This window comes from Aquarana catesbeiana, unplaced genomic scaffold, assembly GCF_042186555.1.
Source record: "Aquarana catesbeiana isolate 2022-GZ unplaced genomic scaffold, ASM4218655v1 unanchor236, whole genome shotgun sequence".
NCBI lineage: Eukaryota > Metazoa > Chordata > Amphibia > Anura > Ranidae > Aquarana > Aquarana catesbeiana.
The window spans coordinates 1,858,464-1,878,973 of record NW_027362664.1 but is presented as its reverse complement, the minus strand read 5'-3'; the positions used below and the strand labels follow the sequence as shown (position 1 = coordinate 1,878,973).

General features: G+C 45.1%; 2 protein-coding genes across 2 annotated transcripts in view; one reads left to right on the top strand and one right to left on the bottom strand.

Moving 5' to 3' along the window:
- The window catches only part of LOC141121985 (uncharacterized), a 641,331-nt gene that overhangs the window by 144,616 nt on the left and 476,205 nt on the right, over positions 1–20,510 (bottom strand).
- The window catches only part of LOC141121983 (uncharacterized), a 289,647-nt gene that overhangs the window by 266,809 nt on the left and 2,328 nt on the right, over positions 1–20,510 (top strand). The gene's annotated exons all lie outside the window — the stretch shown is intronic.

The window sequence follows — 20,510 nt, the reverse complement described above, 5'->3', positions numbered from 1 at the left end:
CTCCCAGGGTAAGGTCAATGATTTTCGCCCCCTAACTCACAACGGAGCACCCAGGCAATAACTCCAATGTAACGCTGTTGCATCAGGGTTATGGGCTGGCCAGAAAGAGTAAGGCTGGCAACAGATGGCACTGGTTGGCACTGGCAGGTGGCACTGGTTTGGAACTGACTGGTTGGCACTGGCAGGTGGCACTGATTGGCAGTGGCAGGTGGCACTGAATGGCAGTGGCACTGATTGGCAGTGGCACTGGTTTGGAACTGGTAGGTGGCACTATTGACACTGGTAGGTGGCACTGATTGGCAGTGGCTCTGGCAGGTGGCACTGATTGGAGGTAGCAGGTGGCACTGGCAGGTGGCACTGGTTGGCGGTGGCACTGGCAGGTGGCTCTGACAGATGGCACTGATTGGCACTGGTGGGTGGCACTGGCAGGTTTCACACTGAGCCGAGTAACTGTGTGTGAAGCTGACAAGTAACAGAGAGGAGCTGTCAGAATTGAGCTTAATGTCGGGGGTGGGTGGGACCCGGTCGGGGCGGGCGGGACCCAGCAGCTATCAAACACCAGCCAATGATTTGGCTGCTTAAGAAAAGGGGCGGGGCCACACATGTAGCGGCCAGCCCAGATCCCATCCCATTGGCTGGTGTTTGATAGCTGCTGGCTCCCACCCCGGCTGGGTCCCGCCCACCCCTGACATCAAGCTCAATTCTGACAGATCCTCTCTCTCTCCTCTCTGTTACGTGTCAATTTCACACACTCAGCGGCTCTGGCAAGCATCAAGCACCGAGTGTGGAGAAGGGAGGAGGAACGGCGATCAGTGTTAAATATCATAGCACTGCATGTCTGGGGCATTGGGAGTTGCAGTAAGTGGGCTGGTGGCAGCCTAGGCGCCAGGGTGCGGTTTCTGGTCGCAATGGCGACCTGGCGCCTGGGGTTTGTCGAGCCCTGACTGATAGTATCATTAGGATCTGTACATTATCTACATTGTTACCATTGATGTCATTTTCATTATATATTCAGAGTGGAAAGCTGAGAGAGTCTAAAGTTGAGGTAAAAGAAGAGATAAAAGAGGAGGATGATGAGGATGGGGTGATGGAGGAGTCAGAGTTTCTAAAAGAGCACAATGATCTGTACCAGGACACCATGGTGGAGTCATCCAGCTACAGAAACCCACCAGAGAGATGTCCCCATCCTCTGTATTCCCGGGATTCCACACAGGAAGGTCACACCATCCTTCACCATCATCAGGTAGATGATTGACAATTATTGGTAGTTCTGATTTATACACAGCATGTTTGTTACAATTAATGTTTTATTATATATTCAGAGTGGAAACCTCGGGGATGATAATATTGATGTTAAAGAAGAGTATAAAGAGGAGGATGAGGAGTATGGAGTGATGGAGCCACCTAATACCAGGAACCCACCAGAGAAATGTCCCCGTCCTCTGTATTCCCGGGATTCCACACAGGAAGATCACACCATCCCTCACTATTGCAAGGTTGGTGGGACAGAGCATCTAGAACATGGACTTGTAGAAATAATGTGTGGATTTTTTATGTGATGTCACAATAATAAAGCTTATATCTTACAGATGATATTTTCTCTCATTTTCTTGATTTAGAGTGGAGATCCAATCGATATAGAATTTGAGATTAAAGCAGAAGAAGAAGAGAGGTATGTGAGGGATGATCAGCAGTCTATGGAGGAGGATGGAATAACGGGGACATTTATAGAGGAGGACACTCCTACAGAGATCAGCACAGGTGGGTCATTAACACTAAATACATTCCTCCACCCATACTGCTCACTGATTGGTCCAGAGTAGGGCGGGGACTGGGTGATATCAGCCTGTAATACCCTGGTCACTTTCCTGAGCTGTGTTCCCCATCCTGTATTCCTGTATTTCTCTCGGATAATCTTCCTTCTTTGTACCGCAGACACCATTTATGTGTCTAGACTGGATTTATGGAAAATCTGGGGTTCAGCTGGCAGCAAAGTTTTAGTTTTAAACTTAGATCTAGGCACCTGGGGTATGTGTTTTGGGTCTCCTTCCCCATACCCGGGTCTAGTAAGATCTCTGACAGAACAATCCCCCCCAGGATTACTTGTTCTGTTGTTTTCTGGCTGTGCCGGGTGGAGGGATATGTCTGTATAGTCTCAAACCCAAGTCACTGAGTGCAGTCTCAGGAGATGGGAGGCAACGGTGTGGGACCTCTGCAACTTGTCTCATGTAAACATTTAATCTTCCACTGATTACTGAATACCAATATTATGAGTCCTGACCCTTACACTGTATAATTTATATTGTACATTACATACTCCTGACCCCTGCACTATATACTCTATATTGTACATTATTCTGATACTGTATAGTCCTAACTTTTGTATCCCATATAATAAGTTGTATATTACATAGGCCTCAATTCTTCTGCACCCATTTTCTACCAGTTGGACATTTTATATCTGATGATTTGATTGGAGCACAGAATTTTACAAGTTTATAATCATGTGATAACATCCTCGGACTTTGGAACCTTTAACAGAAAGTGATAATGAGGGAGGAGTCAATAACTCAATGATGGGGACATGATGACTGCATTAATGTATGGCCGCTGTGTGAGATGGCTCTGCTCCAGAGCTGGGGAAATCACAAATCTGATGGACTTACTGCCGCTTCTGCACCCACCAGACGGCTTCAGATTGCATCCGGGACCCAATGGCATGCCCATGAAACGAAAGAAGGCCCCCATACCAAAATAACTTGAGGGATTCTTTCCCCCTCTACTGCCAAAGCTTTGGCAAGATGGCGGCCGCTTTCCACAACAGGCTGGATTAAGCTCAGGGCCCTCCAGGAGCAGGCATCGTGGTGCTGAGATGGCCGGACAACACAATCTAAACCCATCCTCAGCCTCTGGAGCTTCAACTCCCTCCACCCACAACCCAGCCCCTCGTACACGCAGAAGACCAGGCTTTCCTCAATAAAATGGAGGTAGACACAATGCAGGTTGATTCCCAGCCTCCCCCTGATCGCCCGGATCCCATAGCATCCTTCCCCACCTCAGGCCAACTGTGACTGACACCACATAATTAGATGATCCTGTGACTTAGAGCATCCCTGCAGGCCGACATGCTCTCCTGCAACCACAATTTTAAAGGGGAACTCCATGAAGTGGGTGAAAGGGTAGTTCAAATTGAAGATTAACCACTTCAGCCCCGGATGGATTTGCCCCCTTCCTGACCGGGCCATTTTTTGCGAAACGGCACAGTGTCGCTTTAATTGAGAATTGCGCAGTTGTGCGATGTTGTACCCAAACAAAATTGACGTCCTTTTTTTCCCCACAAATAGAGCTTTCTTTTGGTGCTATTTGATCACCTCTGTAGTTTTTTATTTTTTGCGCTATAAACAATTTTGAAAAAAACAGAATATTTTGTACTTTTTGCTATAATAAATATAAAAAAAAAAATAATAATAATTGCTTCATCAGTTTAGGCCGATACGTATTCTTCTACATATTTTAGGTAAAAAAAATTGCAATAAGCGTATATAGATTGGTTTGCGCAAAAGTTATTATAGCGTCTACAAAATAGAGGATAGATTTATGGCTTTTTTTTTCTAGCAATTGCGGTGATCTGCGATTTTTATCAGGACTGCGACATTGCGATGGACAGTTCGGACACTTTTGACACTTTTTTGGGACAATTGACTTTTATACAGTGATCAGAGCTAAAAATAGCCACTGATTACTGTATAAATGTCACTGGCAGGGAAGGGGTTAAAACCAGGGGGCGATCAAGGGGTTAACTGTGTTCCCTGGGTGTGTTCTAACTTTGGGGGATGAAACTGACTAGGGGAGGAGACCGATCGGTGTTCCTATATACTAGGAACTAATGATCTGTCTTTACTCCCCTGACAGGATGTGGATATGTGTGTTTACAAACACACAGATCTATGTTCCTGCTCTGTCACGAGTGATCATGGGTGCCCGGCGGACATCGTGCCCACCAGACAAGCGCATCGGCCCCAGGGACATGCTGCGGGCACGCGCGCAACTCCTAGATCATTCTTAAAGGAGCGACGTATACCTACGGCAATTTGCACACCCTCCTTGATGTAAGAGGACCTTGAAAGGATCCACAGAATTCTGAAACCTGATCACATGCCCCAATCTGTCCCACATGATGTGTTGTTGAGGATTCAACTCTTTCAGGCCAAAAAGAAGATTGTGTTTTGCTTTCTGCTGGGCAGAGCACCTTCCGGAGAAGTTCTCCAGGTTGCAGCTGCTAGCTGACTTGTTGCAATTCACCTTACAGAGACGTAAGAACATGGCGATGGTCACCAAGGCTCTGAGGAACAATATCACCCACCACTGGTGTTACATATGCACCTTGGTCATCAAGTGCAATGGAGAAATTTCAACCATCATGTCATTGGAAAGCGGGCTTCAACTGCTCAGGAGATGGGACTAAGAAGAAAACACATCCTTTCCTGGCCCCGGAGGCCCTTAAACAATTACATCGGACTGGCAAGTGGTCTCATAAAGGAGATCTCCTAACCGGTAAAGTGAGTCCTAATTGCCCCTCTGGAGGACCACGGCTATATAATTCCCCAGCTGGGAGACTGTTGTCTTTCTCTCTATCCCCCTTACAGTTTAGCAGTTTACCTGCACACGGTTCTTCCCAGAATCTCTTTTTGTTTTTGTTACTGCTTTGTTTATTTCTTACAGTTGATTTCACCTGCTCTCCTGAGATCATTGGCCATCTCGGTTTATCTTTTGTCTACATTAGCTCTAATTCCACGGCACTTGAAGATGCACTCTATACTCTAAAGTGTCTACTACTGCTTCTTCTTGGCACCAAGTTCCTGCCTCCAAGCCCTCACAGTGGTCATGTCCTTCCCTCCTGCGGCAAGAAATACCTACCACTGAGCCTAGAGCTGAGACTCCCTCCAACCACGTATCTGCCTTCCTTACATGGGGTTTAAAATAGTCTCTCTGAATAACAGAAGCTTGAACCACCCAGCAAAACAGGCCTCAATTTGGAAGGAAGCCTCTACCCTCCAGGCTGATATCCTCTGTGTACAGGAGACCCACTTTCATGCCCTTCCAAGATGTAGCCACAGGGATTTTCCACATATTTTCTTTGCCTCAGCCCCTTGTAAGAAATGAGGGTTGCTCACGGAATTTATGTCCTCCCTATCCTTTTGACTCAAAGACTCTGTATTAGACCTCTAAGGCAGATACATTGTTCTAACCTGTCACATAAATGCCATAAACCCTGTAGAATGTGTATACCCCGAACACTCACCAACTTCAATTCTTCTGAAAGTTACTTCACAAAATAGCCAAAATTAGATACGGCCGGCTGTTTTTGTGCGGGGAATTTAACTTGGCAGTGGAACTGGCAATAGACTCCTCCAAGCCACCTAGAAGATCGGCACCTACTCTTTGCCCTCTACTCCACTCTGAGGACCTCTTTGATGTCTACATGTTGCTGAAAGAGACTATACATTTTTCTCCCCAGGCATTCCACGTATACACATATTGACCTGTTTTTAGTAGATAAATGGCTACTGCAACAGGCCTCCTTCTCCATATCAGAGATCACATGGTCTGACCATGCCACTACCTCCTTGTATGTAGAGGAGAGGGATGCCTCTCCCCCAGTCCGCCTTTGGTGCTGCAATTCAAAAGTTCACAGCTCTCCTACTAATGTTAAATTGCTCTCTCAGCACTTCCGGGAATACTTTGACATGAATGCTGCCTCTACCGAGGACACCTTCTTATTATGGAACGCCCATAAGGCCTATATGAGAGGAATAATTATCCAAACATATGCCCAAGCCAAGAAACAATACAACCTTCACTTGGATACAGTCTTTTCCAAAATGTATAAGCTGGAATCTGCTAATAAAGCGGTTTCTGACTCTGCACGCTCCTCCACTCACCTTAAACTTAGGCTGGAATTAAGAGGCCTGTTATTTTAAACAATATGATAAGATTACAAAAACTCTCAAAATAAAACATTCCACCAATGGTAATCATGCTGACAATATCCTAGATAACAGGCTTACGTCCCAAAGAACCAAAACTTAAATACCCCACCTTCTCACTAACCATTAAATATTTAATCCCAGAACATAGCTAATAGGGATAAGCCAAACACCCCCCGGTTCGGTTCGCACCAGAACCTGCGAATGGACCGAAAATTCGCACGAACGTTAGAACCCCATTGACGTTTATGGGACTCGAACGTTCGAAATCAAAAGTGCTCATTTTAAAGGCTAATTTTCATGGTATTGTCCTAAAAAGTGTTTGGGGACCCGGGTCCTGCCCCAGGGGACATGGATCAATGTAAGAAAAAGTTTTAAAAATGGCCGTTTTTTCAGGAGCAGTGATTTTAATGATGCTTAAAGTAAAAAAAAAAAAAGTGAAATATTCCTTTTAATATTGTACCTGGGGGGTGTCTATAGTATGCCTGTAAAGTGGCGCGTGTTTCCCATGTTTAGAACAGTCCCTGCACAAAATGTCATTTTTAAAGGAAAAAAAAGTCATTTAAAATTGCTTGCGGCTTTAATGTAATGTCGGGTCCTGGCAATATGGATGAAAATCAGTGAGACAAACGGCATGGGTACCCCCCAGTCCATTACCAGGCCCTTTGGGTCTTGTATGGATATTAAGGGGAACCCCGCACCCAAATTAAAATAAGGAAAGGTGTGGGGCAACCAGGCCCTATATACTCTGAACAGCAGTATACAGGCGGTGCAAACAAGACAGGGACTGTAGGTTTGTTGTTAAGTAGAATCTGTTTGTAATTTTAAACTGGTACATTTTTAACATGTTTAGCTCCAGCCAAAAAATCTATTTTTAAGCTTTTTGGAAAACATAGGGAAAGGTTATCACCCCTGTGACATTTGTTTTGCTGTCTGTGCTCCTCTTCAGAAGATTTCACCTCATTTTTTGTCCCAATGACAAATGTTTTTTGAAAATTTGGGTTTTATGTGAAACAAGGATTGGTGATAAAGCATCAGTGGAAAGGAGAAATTGTTTTTCCCATATTAACTCTTACAGGAGAGAATTTCCCTTCCTAGGGGTAGATTTCATCTCACTTCCTGTTGTCTCCTTCCGTTTGCAAGTAGGAGTCATTTGTAAGTTGGATGTTTGAAAGTAGGGGGCTGCCCTATATACTCAGCAGAAGTTTGGGCCTTAGGTGTTGTGGCCACAACACTGTAAGCCCTCACAGGGCCCTGCTGTGAAATATTAAGGCAAAAAATAGGAAAAGGATTTCCCCAGGTGGGGTTTTTAGGCAGCGGGTTTGAAATATTAGACCAATGTTGTATAAAAAGAATAATGTTTATTATACAAAGAATACATTTACACAAGGATTGTTAGAAAAATGAGCTCTGATATAGAGTGTTTACAAAACTAGTAGAGGCAGACACGCATTTATACAGACATAATTTTCCATAACAACATCATATAGATATTATCAATATTGAAAAAAAGGACCTGACACGTTTCAACCTATATATTTCAAGGTCTTCTTCAGAGGTCTGTCTGTTGAAAACTATACAATGAGAATATACTTATAAAAGCTTGGTTGCATATACCAAAAGAAACATATCATATTCCATATAGCATAGTTACCCAATAGTGCGTGTCCCATGAGCGAAAAACTTCCTATAAGAGAGGCCCCTTAAAATCAAAAATGCCTGCTCACTCCCCCCGAGAGGTCCTATAACGCCTCCACCAACGCAGCCACCGGAGCCGGGGCAGAAGCCAGTGATGTGGCTTACGAGAGGTCACACTGAAGATCACCCCCCACCCGGACCACACAGTCGGTCGGGGGGAAAGGCAAACACCTGCAGCAGAAGCCCAAAAAGAGCATTTTTGAGAAACGTACTGATAATATATATCAAAAACATTGTATTGAGACGTATATGCTTAATTAAATGAGAAGGTAAAAAAAAGGTAGAGAAGTGAGAATATCAGTCTATACACATACCTCATATACAGACTGTATTTAAATAGTATTGGATATATATATTTGGAAATAAGTAGATCGTGCATATGGGTGACAGAAATACCAAGGTAAAAATTCAAAACGAGGAAACCAAGTGATGGTGATCAAATTCAAATGAATTGATCAGATGAAATTAGAAGTGAATAAAAAGGCATGGGGGTGTTTGTGTGCTGGGACTTTAAGAGATGATAGGAGACTATGTGTGCAGCATATATAATATATTGTATGTGCTGTGTAACAAGGAGAAATAGATAGAGCGTCTATACAAAGTAGGTAACTCAAATACAAGTAAGTGAGCAGAGATGTGAAAATAAAAAAATGAAAATAGGTGAAAAAGCATGATAAAACATGGTGTGATAAGATATATATTGATAATGGACAGTGCATTACCTTATATCAATGTGCAAGCAAAATGTGAAAGTGCACTGTGCTGCCCTTTACATTTAGACCCAAATGTGACTCGACCCGGGATTGGCCACAGGGTTTGTCAGGCTCAGTGGACGCTCATCCAAACGGAGTTGACAGTCTAAAAATATGCAAGGAAAGTAACATTGTATATGGTATCAGGCATTCATTATGTATATAAGATCAGTATGATAAACTGATCATTTCATTCAGGGCTGAAACAGTGCAGAGACACAATGCTGAAAAGGTGCACTTACCAAGTGAGAAGAAATTGCCAGTGTTTGTGCTGTGAGAGCATATATGTATCCTTATTTATGGGCGTATATCAATTAAGAAGGAATTCCCCCCAGGTGTGAACGCCTCCCCTCACCACTCCAATCAGGGCATATCTCAGAGAGGGCCTGTCAACCCATAATAGGGGTATCCTACAGAAAAAAGAATCTAAGTTCTGGAGGGGCAAAACGGCGTTCACAGAAGGACGAGCATACAAATGGAATGCTCATATCCCAAGAAATCAAAACACTAAACAACACATACCACAACAGCAATTTAGGAATATGAACAACATGCCAAAACAGAAAGACCAATCTGTTTCTGGTCAGAACCAAAAAATACAACCTAAGGGACGGGGAAAATTCAAGAGAAATCGAAACAATGGAGGTTTCCCTGAACAAGACAGGTAAAAACGTACTGTTGATACATCCGTGGAGAATGGATATAATGCTTCCATACACGATCAACCGACACCCCCTATTCTTAGGCCTGATATGCCTACTATAGGAACGAGTGAAACGGATCTGGTTTCCTCCAATATTTCAATTAACACCACTCATACGAGCCAAACAGGACGTCTGAAACCTGGATCTCAGAGTCCTTTAAACCCGATACGGGGACTCCCCTTACCCCAGACAAACAGGGGAGTAGGGAATTTGGACGCATATGTCACGAGGGTACAACAGAATCCCTCAGCGTGATTAATTTGTCATCCTACACCCTATGGGGTTGAATGAGGCTATTTCATTTGCCCCATTTTTAAGGGGGTTTGTGTCCGGAAAAACCCAATAGACCCCCCCTCCTGGTAAAAAAACATTCCCTTGTTCAACATAGGCCCCCATTGCTTGTTTTTGTTTGATATCCATCCCCTCCCCCCTTTGTAGGTATACATGCGATTTTTATACATGCGATTTTAAACAATGTGTTCGCATGTAAATCCCATATTGACACATATATGGGCATCTTTTCCATTTCCCTTCCCCCTCCCCTCTCTCTCTGTGTCTTAGGACGTACTTATTTTTTATAGTCACTTTTATTAATACCTTTATTATTTTCTATCCAACTTATTGAGACATGTGAAAATTTTCCCTACATATATGGATACTTCATGTGCCAATAGACCTAGAATTAATGCATTATGAGCCTGGGTTAATTTGCCCACAAATGTTAAAAACCATCAGTTCCCTATATGCACATGTGCATGTGTGTATATGCTTATCCTTGTAGACCATTATATGCCTCTTTCTTTTTGCTTGCACCCTCCCTCCCCCCCCCTTTGGGACTTGGCGGCTCTGTTGTCGCGGCCTCTGGGCCGGGGCTGGCCATTCTGATGTGTCTTCCCGGCACGGGGGGGGGAGGCAGGAGGCCGCCTTTGGTACTGGCTCCTCCCCCCCCTTTCCCCATCGGACATCCGGGCTAGGTCTGGTTGTCGCGTCGGGGATATTTTCTCCCTTGCCGGTGGCGTTTGGGGACACCCTCGGATGCTCCCGGTCACTGCGCATGCACGGGGCCCCGTGCGTGCCATGTGACGTGGGCGCGTTACGTGATTACGGCGAGGATGACGTCAGGGACGGGGCTTCGGCTCATCCCGAACGCCGGGGAGATCACACAGGGCTGCCCTATTTGCGGCTATGCCCTCCACAGTGTTCCCGCTGATTGGAGTGGTGAGGGGAGGTGTTCACACCTGCGGGGAATTCCTTCTTAATTGATATACGCCCATAAATAAGGATACATATATGCTCTCGCAGCACAAACACTGGCAATTTCTTCTCACTTGGTAAGTACACCTTTTCAGCATTGTGTCTCTGCACTGTTTCAGCCCTGAATGAAATGATGAGTTTATCATACTGATCTTATATACATAATGAATGCCTGATACCATATACAATGTTACTTTCATTGCATATTTTTAGACTGTCAACTCCGTTTGGATGAGCGTCCACTGAGCCTGACAAACCCTGTGGCCAATCCCGGGTCGGGTCACATTTGGGTCTAAATGTAAAGGGCAGCACAGTGCACTTTCACATTTTGCTTGCACATTGATATAAGGTATTGCACTGTCCATTATCAGTATATTTCTTATCACACCATGATTTATCACGCTTTTTCACCTATTTTCATTTTTTTATTTTCACATCTCTGCTCACTTACTTGTATTTGAGTTACCTACTTGGTATAGACGCTCTATCTATTTCTCCTTGTTACACAGCACATACAATATATTATATATGCTGCACACATAGTCTCCTATCATCTCTTAAAGTCCCAGCACACAAACACCCCCATGCCTTTTTATTCACTTCTAATTTCATCGGATCAATTCATTTGAATTTGATCACCATCACTTGGTTTCCTCGTTTTGAATTTTTACCTTGGTATTTCTGTCACCCATATGCACGATCTACTTATTTCCAAATATATATATCCAATACTATTTAAATACAGTCTGTATATGAGGTATGTGTATAGACTGATATTCTCACTTCTATACCTTTTTTACCTTCTCATTTAATTAAGCATATTCGTCTCAATACAATGTTTTTGATATATATTATCAGTACGTTTCTCAAAAATTCTCTTTTTGGGCTTCTGCTGCAGGTGTTTGCCTTTCCCCCCGAACGACTGTGTGGTCCGGGTGGGGGGTGATCTTCAGTGTGACCTCTCGTAAGCCACATCACTGGCTTCTGCCCCGGCTCCGGTGGCTGCGTTGGTGGAGGTGTTATAGGACCTCTCGGGGGGAGTGAGCAGGCATTTTTGATTTTAAGGGGCCTCTCTTAGAGGAAGTTTTTCGCTTATGGGACACGCACTATTGGGTAACTATGCTATATGGAATATGATATGTTTCTTTTGGTATATGCAACCAAGCTTTTATAAATATATTATCATTGTATAGTTTTCAACAGACAGACCTCTGAAGAAGACCTTGAAATATATAGGTTGAAACGTGTCAGGTCCTTTTTTTCAATATTGATAATATCTATATGATGTTGTTATGGAAAATTATGTCTGTATAAATGCGTGTCTGCCTCTACTAGTTTTGTAAACACTCTATGTCAGAGCTCATTTTTCTAACAATCCTTGTGTAAATGTATTCTTTGTATAATAAACATTATTCTTTTTATACAACATTGGTCTAATATTTCAAACCCCGCTGCCTAAAAACCCCACCTGGGGAAATCCTTTTCCTATTTTTTGCCTTCATAATAGGGGTGAGCAGCAATTTCTTTTCCCCTCCCCCAACTATGTCTCCTCCTTGCTGTGAAATATTAGATCAAGAATTGTAATTACATGCCCCTGTTGCAAAAGGGCAGAAAAATTGGGCCTTTGGTGGTGGTGGTGGTGCTGGTGCCACAACACTGTAAGTCCTCACTCGCTCTTGGTGGGCGCAGAAACGGGCCGTGCTGTGAAATATTAGATCAAGAATTGTAATTACATGGCCCTGTTGAACAGGGGCTGAAAAATTGGGCCTTAAGCACTGGTGCTGGTGCTACAACACTGCAACCCCTCACAGATACTCTAGTTGAAGCGCAGAAACGAGCCCTGCTGCAAAAATTGTAATTACACGCCCCTGTTGAACAGGGGCTGAAAAATTGGGCCTTAGGCACTGGTGGTGGCGCCCAGAACCAAAAATGTTCTTACAAGCTATCAGCGTGATCATTGAAGAGGAAGAGGATAATTACTCAGGATAGTCACTCAGCATCAGCATAGGCAGTCTTTGAAGGGATCTGACATTTCAAAAAAAATTATTCGGTTATATCAGCATCAGGTGCTTGGTAGCTGGTGGTGATCCAAGACTGATTCATTTTTATGAAGGTCAGTCGAACGACCGAGTCGGTGGACAGACGCACCCTGTGATCAGTTACAAAGTCTCCAGCAGCACTGAATGTGCATTCTGAAAGAACGCTGGATGCAGGACAGGCCAGTAGCTCAATTGCATACTGTGCAAGGTCTGGCCAGTGATCCATCCTCAAGACCCAGTAACCCAGAGGATTTTCGGTGGGAAAGGTGTCCAAGTCAGATCTTGCCCCTAGGTATTCCTGCACCATGTAAAACAGACGCTAGCGATGGTTGCTGGAACCGATCATACCTTGGGGCTGCGGACTAAAAAATTGTCTCAACGCATCGGTCAGATGGCCACCTTCTCCACCATTCCTTCTTTGACTGACCGAAGCCTCAGCAACACTTTGTGAAGAAACAGGAGTTTGTAACCTCCCAGTCTCTGGGAACGCATTGCACAGGCCTTTCTGCAAGATGTTTCATCCTCTGCTCCCTCTGCGACAGCAAGATAAGGTCCGCAACCTTACCCTTGTAACGTGGATCAAGGAGGGTTGCCAGCCAGTATTGGTTCTTCTCCTTGATACCACGAATACGAGAATCCTAACCCAGGCTTTGCAGGATCAGGGAGGCCATGCAGTGTAGGTTTGCTGAGGCATACGGTCCGGAGTCCTCTGGGTCACTAAGGACGACATGGTCCGCAGCCACCTCCTCCCAGCCACGTACAAGTCCATGTGTTTCTTGAGACTGATCCCTTAAAGACTGCTGCTGATGCTGAGTGCCAGGCTCCACCTCCATACTGACACAATCCTCCTCCTTCTCCTCGTCCACTTCCTGTGTGATCGACGGGCACGCAGGAACACTGTCTTGATAAAGGGGGCCTTGAGAGCTAAGGAAGTCCTCCTCCTCCTGCCTCTGTTCTGCCTCAAGTGCCCTGTCCATTATTCCACGCAGCGTGTGCTCCAACAGGTGGACAAGGGGAACAGTGTCACTGATGCATGCACTGTCACTGCTCACCATCCTCGTGGCCCCTTCAAATGGTGACAGGACAGTGCATGCATCCCTGATCATGGCCCACTGGTGTGGTGAAAAAAAAACAAGCTCCCCTGACCCTGTCCTGGTGCCATAGTCGCACAGGTACTCATTGATGGCCCTCTGCTGCATGTGCAGCCGCTGCAGCATGGCCAAGTTGAGTTCCACCTGGTGTCACAGATTAGGTGGTTCTTGGGCAGGTTAAACTCCTTTTGGAGGTCCGCCAACCGAGCACTGGCATTATATGACCTGCGGAAATGCACACAGACTTTCCTGGCCTGCCTCAGGACATCCTGTAAGCCCGGGTACCTGCCCAAGAACTGCTGCACCACCAAGTAAAGGATGTGAGCCAAACAGGGCACATGGGTCATTTGTCCCTGTCGGAGGGCAGAGATGAGGTTGGTGCCATTGTCGCAAACCACCATTCCTGCCTTAAGTTGGCGTGGCATCAACCACCTCTGAACCTGCCCCTGCAGAGCTGACAGAACCTCTGCCCCAGTGTGGCTCCTGTCCCCCAAGCACACCAGCTCAAGCACCGCATGGCATCTTTTGGCCTGCGTACTTGCGTAGCCCCTTGAACGCCTACAGAGCACCGCTGGTTCCGGGGACAAGGCACAGGAAGAGGCCAGGAAGAAGAAGAGGAGGGGGTGGAGGAGAGAGGTGTGTCACAATCATTAGTAGTGGCATTTTGGAGGCGTGGTGGCGGAACAACCTCCAACACTACTGCACCGTGTCCTGCATCCTTCCCAGCTGCCAGCAGAGTCACCCAATGCGCGGTGAAACTTAGGTAACGTCCCTGTCCATGCGTGCTGGACCATGAGTCAGCGGTAATATGCACCTTACCGCTGACCGCCCTGTCCAGCGAGGCATGGACATTGCCTTCCACATGCCGGTAGAGAGCTGGAATCGCCTTCCGTGAGAAAAAGTGGCGTTTGGGTACCTGCCACTGAGAAACCGCACATTCCACAAACTCACGGAAGGGGGCAGAGTCTACCAACTGAAAAGGCAGCAGTTGAAGTGCTAGCATATTTGCCAAGCTAGCATTCAACCGCTGGGCATGTGGATGGCTGGGAGCGAACTTCTTTCGGCGGTGCAGCAGCTGGGGCGGGGAAATTTGCCTGGTACTATTTGGCATCGGTGTACCGAAAGCAGATTGCCCACAAGTACTTGGCTATGACACACCTAATTCTACACCTTCATTCCTCTCAGTGCAGGTCTCAGAGAGGACTGAAGGTATAGTGCGGTTGGAGATCTCAGCTGATGAGGAGCAAGGAGAGGTCTTCTTGGTTCTTTGTTGTGGGTCTTTTAGATACGCTTGCCAACGAACTGCACGGCAGGTCAACATATGTCTGGTCAAGCATGTGGTGCCCAAGCGGGAGATGTTTTGGCCACGCGATATACGCTTGAGACATATGTTGCAAATAGCAGCGGTGCGATCTGATGCACTCGTCTCAAAAAAGGCCCACACCAAAGAACTTTTTGAATAACGCGCAGAGACAGCAGCGCCCTGCATATGCTAACTAACTTGTAGCTTTAGCTGAACACTGTTCAGAGGACGCACTACCCTAACTTGTAGCTTTCGCTGAACACTGTGCAGAGGTCAAACTAAACTAACTTGTAGCTTTAGCTGAACACTGTGCAGAGGTCGCACTACACTAACTTGTAGTTTTAGCTGAACACTGTGAGGAGGACGCACTACACCAACTTGTAGCTTTAGCTGAACACTGTGAGGAGGACGCATTACCCTAACTTGTAGCTTTAGCTGAACACTGTGCAGAGGTCACACTAAACTAACTTGTAGCTTTAGCTGAACACTGTGAGGAGGCACGCATTACCCTAACTTGTAGCTTTAGCTGAACACTGTGCAGAGGTCACACTAAACTAACTTGTAGCTTTAACTGAACACTGTGAGGAGGATGCACTACACTAACTTGTAGCTTTAGCTGAACACTGTGCAGAGGTCTCACTACACTAACTTGTAGTTTTAGCTGAACACTGTGAGGAGGACGCACTACACCAACTTGTAGCTTTAGCTGAACACTGTGCAGAGGTCTCACTACACTAACTTGTAGTTTTAGCCGAACACTGTGAGGAGGATGCATTACCCTAACTTGTAGCTTTAACTTAACACTGTGCAGAGGTCACACTAAACTAACTTGTAGCTTTAACTGAACACTGTGAGGAGGACGCACTACACTAACTGTAAATAGTCTAGCTGCCTGACTGTGGTACTAATAGGATCAAAAGAACACCAGCAATTTTCTTCAGGTAGCTGTAAATACTGTAACAAGACAAGCCTGCCTGTCAGTAGCAAGATAACAGGAATGGATCTAGCTAAACTGAATACAGTGTGTATATATATATACACTCATATACAACACCTTGGATGCATATATATACACCATACACTGTAAGTGCAGCTAACTCACTGACTGCCCTGCCTAATCTAGCTAACTCAAATGAAATGACACTGTCTCTCTCTCTCTCTCTAAGCACGCCGGAACACACTACACAGGGCCGCCGTGCAGGCGGCCTTATATAGTGTGGGGCGTGTTCTAAACACCCTGAGCCATAATTGGCCAAAGCCACCCTGGCTTTGGCCAATTACAGCTCTCTCTACTGATGACGCTGTGATTAGCCAAGCATGCGGGTCATAGTGCATGCTTTGCCAATCATCAGCCAGCAATGCACTGCAATGGCGCAGTGAATTATGGGCCGTGACGCGCCACGCGAATTTGGCGCAAACGGCCCATATTGTTCAGAATTCGGCGAACGGGTGAACAGACGATGTTCGAGTGGAACATGGGTTCAACTCGAACACAAAACTCATCCCTAATAGCTAACTCATTTGCAGAGCCCTGTAAAATCTCAGAACTGACCCGCTCATCCCCCAACCCTCCACCCAGGCCATCAATTAATTTTTGGCTCGCCCACAGCTCCCAACTATCTCTGACGAACACTTCTATACCCTAATTGCCCCATTTACCATGGCTGAGATCACTAACATCATTGACTCTCTGCCTAACAGGAAAGCCCCAGGCCCTGATGGCTTCACAAATTACTGTTACAAACTTTTTAAAGACCAACTGGCCCCACATTTGTGCCCATCATGAGCTTCTTTTCCCCTGGAGATGCTGAGGGCTTACATTGTCACCATCCCCAAACCTAGGAGGGAACCAACGTCCCCTGCCAACTTTGGACCAATCTTTTTGCTTATCACAGATGTTAAGATTTACGCTAAACTATTAGCAGGGTGCCTGTTCAATATCCTCCCTTCACTGATCCAACCAGACCAGACTAGCTTCACCAAAGGCAGACAGACTTCCAACACCACTAGGCAAATAAGAAACCTTCTACACCATGCTGAAGCTCACCGAATGCCTTCTCTGTTCCTGTCTTTAGATGCGGAGAAGACATTAGATCGGGCCTATAGGGGTTAAATGCTTGATTTGTTGTCTAAGTTTGGATTCCAGGGGCCTATCCTAGTTTTATACTCATGCCCATCTGCTCAGCTATATGCTTCTAACCTCTTATCTAGACCCTTTAAAATCACCAATGGCACCCATCAGTGATTCCCCCTATCCCCCACCATATTCAATCCATTAATGAAAACACTAGCCGATGCCATATGCTTCAGGATTGGTCACTCTGTTCATATTATTAATCTCTTTAAGGACAATGTCATCCTACTTCTCACAAATCCCTCCAAGTTGCTACCACTTCAACTCCTGTCTCAAATTAGTGACATATCTTACTACAAGGTTAATTTTTCCAAATATTAATTTTAGATTTGTGTACACCAGAATCAACTAAGAAGGCACTTCAAGCCTCGCTCCCATACACTTGGAGCTCCCAGGGTGTCCCATACTTGGGCATCACCCTTACCCCTAATACAACTCGGCTCACTAAAATTAACATGGAGACTCTGTCCAAAATAATTGTCCAGGAACTCACTCACCTGGCCAAATATGAGCTGTCCTGGTCAGGCCGCCTAGCATCCTTCAAAATGCTCATTCTCTCCCAAATCCTCCACCTTTTGAGAACACTAACCATTTCCCTGCCTTTAAAACACCTGCAAGCCTTAAACTCTTCATTCAAATGATTTATATGGCAGGGTAAGAGGGCGAGATCTCCACACGCTCTTCTTGTTAACCACCCGCCCCCCGCCCACCATCAAATGATCGCCACCAGTGCCAACAACCAGTGCCCACCAGTGCCAGCAGCCAATGCCCATCAGTGCCAACAATCAGTGTGCACCACAGCCAGAAATCAGTGCCCATTAGTGATGCCAGTCAGTTTTGGCTTTCAGTGCCACCTATCAGTGATGCCCATCAATGAATATCAGCAAAGCCCATCAGTGCCACCTATTAGTGCCACCTATCCATGCCGCCTCATCAGTGCCCATAAGTGCATCCCATCAGTGCCGCCTCATCAGTGCCACCTCATCAGCGCCGCCTCATCAGCGCATATCAGTGAAGGAGAAAATATACTTCTTTACAAAATTTACTGGCAGAGACTAAGAAAACCATTTTTTTTTTTCCAAATTTTCAGTCTTTTTTTAAATTTTTTGTAAAGAAAAAAAATCCAAGCAGTGATTAAATATCACCAAAAGAAAGCTCTATTTGTGTGAAGAAAATGATAAAAATTTCACATAGTTACAGTGTAGCATGACCGCACAATTGTCATTCAATATGTGACAGCGCTAAAACCTGAAAAATGGCCAGGAAGGGGGTGAAAGTGCCATGTAGGTAAGTGGTTAAACATAGATCGGGGGATGGGACTAATGGATATCAAGGACTATTACTTGGCAACCTGCTTGGATCAACTCAAGCACTGGTTTTCACCTCCGGACCCCTTAACTTGAGCAGTAATTGAGCGTTTCCCTGTTCCCTGCCCCAGACCTTTGTACCCTTTTAATTGCAGATCTTTCGCAACCCTTCAGACTAAAAGACTTTTCACCCCCACTAAGAGCATCTCTCCTAGCTTGGAGGGAACTGAACAGCCAATCCCAGTCACAGCTCTTTGACACTCCAGTCCACATCCATATCTCAATGATTTCTACACTTATACCGCACATAAGCCTCCAGTCTTAGACATCGAAAGAAATTACAGTCCTAGATGACGGGATGCTTCACTTCTTAGTATGACAGCCCTGAAGGAGATGTATGGGCTGTTAGACGCAGACCACTTCACGTATCTCAGAATACATCACCTCCTGGTGACATCCCCTCCTCCTGAGGTGCATCTCCCCAAACAATTATTGCAGTTATATTTGTCAACACCTGCCGGGAACAAAGGCATCTCTCTAATATACAACTGCAGGAATAGCTAACATTCCTTAGATCAAACATTTCCTTCTATGGTAGGAAGATTTAAAATCTTCATTCACTATCTCCCAATGGAGCAATGCCTTCAGGTCTGTCGTCAAAGCCTTGCATTGGTAGTTGATACAAAGGATCTCACTCCATTTGTATCTCACTCCCTGTCACTTAGCTCAGATCTATCCCTACCACTTCCCATTTAGTTGGCAAGGATGTGGCCAAATCTGCAATCTTCTCCATATCTTTTGGTCCTACAAGAACATTGCAAGCTTCTGGAACCAAATCTTCACAATAATCTCAGATTTGGTGGGTGTGGTGACCTTTCCAAACCTGGCTTTGGCTGCCTTGGGCCTTGGAATTGACAGAATACCCTGTTCTTCTCGAGAAGTTGTCATGCATATCCTGGTCGCTCATGATAGCCAAACACTGGAAAGCCCAGGAAGCCCCCAATCCCTCTGAGGTAGTTATACTTGTCAAGCTCCATCATTCCTACGAAACATACTCTTGCATTGTGGCTTGGTCAGGCATCAGCCTCCGACTCCTTGTGGGAACCCTGGTCTATCTGGGCCAATAAATTACATTACCCTTGTGAGTATCTATTTTCTCTACCTTTACCTATATTATGTTAAGAAAAAAACTGAGCTGTTAACCTATCACAAAAGGTGCAATTTGAAATACACACGAATACAAAAAGAAACACAGGGAGCTGCGCTCACAAACCAACCATATATAATAATAAAATATGAAAAAGACATAAAGTGACAAAAATCCCCAAAAATATAATTAAATGATGTATGACATTTAACAAATGAACAGTCCTGAAAAGTCCTCCAAAGCAAAAATAAGTGAATGATTGTAGTAACACAATACGGTGACTGTGTCCTGTGACTTTATAAGACAACGTGAATCCACATCCACATAGAGTGCAAGCTTACCATCTGCACAAGCTTTGGAGCTTGTGGCTAATACCCAGCCAGGGCCTTTGATCCTCCCAACGCCTCCGATGGCCGATCAGGACAGGTACTCCTGGAGACTGTAGGTGTTATCCTCAATCAGCAGCCAAATGTTCAAATCCACTCGATGTAGATAATCACAATAAACCAGAGAAAAAATAGAGGGGAATCGCCATAGGTAAAACCAGGTGGCGATTTATTCATTAAGAACATGCTTGCAAGCATAGAATTTCCAATAAGAGCAATAAAAAGAGCCGGTCGGTAACAAGTATTTTATGTTGTAGACCTGTTTTTGTGACAAAAAGTACATGACGATTAGATTGCTAGTGTTCCAACTGTTGTACAAGATTTGTTAGTCGTGTTCCTATTCTCTTGTTAAATATGCTGAGAGCAACCTTCCATGTGTGTTCACTCACAGCAGATTAACCTGTATGTCTTGTAAAATGCGCTAAACGTGTATTACTAAAAAAAAATTGAATATAAAATGATGGTTATTTTCAGGATCAGTCCAGTCTTCATCTTGGTTGTTCTCCCCCCATCCTCACTCTCTGACCTATGGTGGGGCTCAGCCCTGCTGTTATTCATGAATAAATCATGGACTAAATAAGGAAGTGCAGGACTTCTTGTGTTGGGAAGATGGCAATGAGTGATAGAGGGGGTGGGGACACTCATCCTATAATCCCCTCCCAATGAATAAAGAAATGAACTGGTAGGAGATCAGAGGGCGCATTTACT